Genomic DNA, 3,815 nt, shown 5'->3' with positions numbered 1-3,815 from the left:
GGACCCGAAGAACTCTGAAACTATTTGCTCATATTGCTCATACGCACTGTTGCGCCTTGGACATTTTTACAGTTCGGCCTCTTTTTCTCTTTCGTTTTTTTTTTTTCAGATATACATCCCTCTAGCATTCTTTGGCTTCAATCAACTGGCATCCATCCCATGGCTCGATACATCAATAAAACTGACATTATTGACAAAAATCAATAGATTTTCCTTTCTGGCGGCAGTTTTGAGTACGCTAATTGCCGTTTCTCATTTCCCGTGCCTCATTTTCAGCCCCGATAACCTTCGGCAATTTGGAATTTTGCGCGTCGCAGAACCCGGAAACCCAGTTTTGGCATTCGCATAAAATATAAGCGGGAAATTCAGCATACATTTTCCCGCTCTTTGCCTCTTGACTTTAAATGCTGCACAACATTTGCGGATAATTTATATGGTCTTTGATGTCTCTAACGGCTTGCCATTTTCACAGCTATATATCATTTGATATATATATATATACATATATATACAAAGATATAGAGAAGAAAGCATATAAACACTGAGGAGCAGTCACTTTGACCTGGTCTAGGCTTCCATCGACCCGTGACTGCCATTGTTCTTGTTCTTTTCCCTACCAACCGACGGTAAGTCTTCTGAAGGTGAAAGTGCTGCGGGCGTTTTCTCACGCCAACTGGCTTTAATGGACGACAAAAAATGTGGGTGGCCCTAGTTGGGGTAGTAGTAGTGAGTAGTGAAGCCAGCCAGAGGATTGCCAAGTGTCGACAAGTAAGTAACGATGGCACTGGCACAGCCACACGAAGGTGATGCTGTGAATATAAGTGCCTCACCAGCAGCAGCAGCAGCAGCAGCAGCTACATCCAGTGGACACCAGGAGCCTACTTTCCACTTTCTATCGCCCCTGAGCCACTTAAGTGCTGGATGGGGCAGGGTTAGAGGGAGGCGACTTGGCTAGTGGTCTTGGCTTGTGGGGACGCCTCACAACTTTCATCGTAAACTTTGCTCTTTTTTTTTTTTTAGTTTTTTGCCCATGCAGATGGCACAAGTTTTTTTTGTTTTTTTTTTTAGTTTCTGAGAACCTGGACATTAAAAACTCTTCAGTTGGTAACGCCCCATGTTGCAACATGTTGCGGCAGCATGTTTCCTGAGCAGTTTGCTAAAGGTTTTTCATAGCTAATTGGGCCTGAATCGGAGTTCTAGAAGGAACAAAGCCAAAGCCTGGCCAGCATACCAGTCGACTACCCTTACCCTTAACCTCGTCAAGAACTGGGATTTCCTTTGTTCAGACTCAGGACCCAGGGCTAGCAAACAAACAAAAACAAACAAAAATAAACAAACAAATGTAAACAATGGAATGAAAAAGTAAAGTTGTTCAAATCAATGAAACTGCCATGAATAGCACCAAAAATAATTAAATCAAAAATGTGCTTTTCATTTACCCATTGCCCCTGCCACAGCTCTATGCCACCTCCTGCCTGCCTGCCTGCCACTTTCCACAAAAAAGCAACACGCTCTTTCCATTAAAATAGTTTCCCAAGGCTCTCTGTCAGCCGGAATCGTAATCATTCGGAATCCCCGGAATGAGGGCGGAAAGGAATCAAGAATGAAAATCCAGGAGAATGATGATCAAACGGGGGTTGGGCTAGACGTAGGCGTCATGACCTTAGTTCCCTAGTGATTGCTTCGATTGCTTGTTAATCATTCGCATGTTGGTCAACAATGTCTATGTTGGCCCCCCCTCATTGAAGGCCAAAAGCGACGCCTGCCAGCCGTAAAGCGATTTTATCGCCACGCTTAGCAGGAAACTTATGCAAAGTACACACGGTGAATAAATATTGTTAACTAAAACGAGTTTAGAAATAGTTACTAATTCCAAAAAATATAGTTTTATGTTTAGGTTTTAGTTTGTATAGTGAAAAAGTTGACCAAATTATGGGTAGAAGAAGCCTTTAAGTTTTCTTTAACTAAAAAAGCAAGAAAAGCTACAAAGAAGAACCATTTTCACAGCTTAAAAAAAGATTCCAAAACTTAATAGTTAAATATTGCTTAAGTTAACTAAAAAGTAGTATTATATTTTCCTCATTTCATTAAACTTAATCAACAATCACTAAACTAAACAATTTTTAACTGTGGAACTAACAAAATATTTTCTCTGTATAAAATCAACACTAAATGAGTTTATTAAAATTCATGAAATTTATATGTACATATTTTAAATGTGTTTAGTTTAAAACCAAACCAAAACAAAACTAAAGAAAATTTCACAATATATATTAGTTTAGATTATGCCACATTTTCTCTGGGTGGATGAGTGAATGCAGGGCAGGGGGTAAAAGGGAAGTTGCCTTCACAACCTATTTGGGCGACATTCAACGACAAATTTCTTTCATTTACGCGTAATAAAAATGAAATCTCCGTTGAACAATGGCCGCCGGGCGGCTTTTCCAGCTACAGCTACAGGAGGGTTGGAAAAAAAGTGTGTATATATATATATATATGTAGTATAGAGAAAATGAGAGGACCACCCACCACCACCACCCACCATAACTTGTTGTTCCACCCGTATACTTTGCGGCTTGCCTCAAGTGTGTTTTACGTTATTTTGTATTTAATTTACAGCTTGAAGCTCCTCCGGGAATTTTTGCTTAAGCTATGAGGAAGTGCTAGCTCCCTAGCTGCCTCCATTCCTCCCTCTAGGATAAAGACTTCTCTTAATGGCCTAAAAGTATAAGCCGTACATGTTGATTACACGGCAAAAAGCGCTTAAATATGCATGAGCCTGAGTCGAAAGCGCATTGAATTTAAAACGCATAGAATGTCTTCGAGAATTCTGTTGAAGAATCGTAAGGAGAATGAACCGTAAGGAGGAAGAACGTAGAGGACTCTGTTTATTCCCAGAAGTTGCCGTCGAGTGTCTGTAAGTGGTTGACAACGCACAGAGCAGCGGAATGAAGTTTGCCTTTGGCTTTTCATCAGATGGAGGGGGCGGAAGAGTGGTAAAGTGGATAAGTTAAACACATTTCCACTCCACAAAAAAAAAAGGATACGCATTTGACGGCGGAATACCGCGTCCACGAGCCACTCAAGGACATACTCAGTGCCTATTTGGCAGATTAATTAGGAAATTAAGTGCAAGGCAAACAGATCTCTGCCTCACTAGCTCTCGCTGTGACATTTTCCTAGAGCTCTAATCGATTGGAAAAGTATCTCTATTGTTATTTTTAGTAGAGAAAAATTCGTATTTAGATTTGAAAATAGAAAGTATTTGGCTTGGAAAATCTGGTAACTGGACATCCGGCAAGTTGTTATTTTCCACACTAATGGACATTTATGTCCTTATTCATTGAGGTCGCCCGTTGGCGCCCTGCCTTTAAAACCATTAATACTCATTGCCACGTTGGATAGATGTTATATATGGCAGAGGGTAGAGGGTATAGTATAGCCAGAGAGTAGCCGCCAGCTGCACATCCTGCGGCCCACCGCCTTTGTTTTCCTGTCAGTCAGCATGTCGTCGTAACTACTTGCCAGCCGCACACATCCGCATGTATGTACATCCTGCCTCCACTGTGGAACTTGCAATAAAATGCTGCATTAAATAATCCACAAAGAGAGATCCGATTTCCGTAACACCAAAAAAACCCCAAACCCAAACCTAAAACTAAACCCAATTCCCCTCCTACCCCCCCACTGGACATTGTTTTTGAGGAGGAGCCACAAAAGGCCACATTTAGCAGATTTTGCATGCAGAAACACGCGTTTGTTCGTTTTGGCATCGGTTGCATCCACATACAGGATGTGCTATGTGCATCCTTCAT

This window comes from Drosophila eugracilis, unplaced genomic scaffold (assembly GCF_018153835.1).
Source record: "Drosophila eugracilis isolate 14026-0451.02 unplaced genomic scaffold, ASM1815383v1 contig_1317, whole genome shotgun sequence".
In the NCBI taxonomy this organism is placed as follows: Eukaryota; Metazoa; Arthropoda; class Insecta; order Diptera; family Drosophilidae; genus Drosophila; species Drosophila eugracilis.
Note: the sequence above shows the minus strand (reverse complement) of the source record.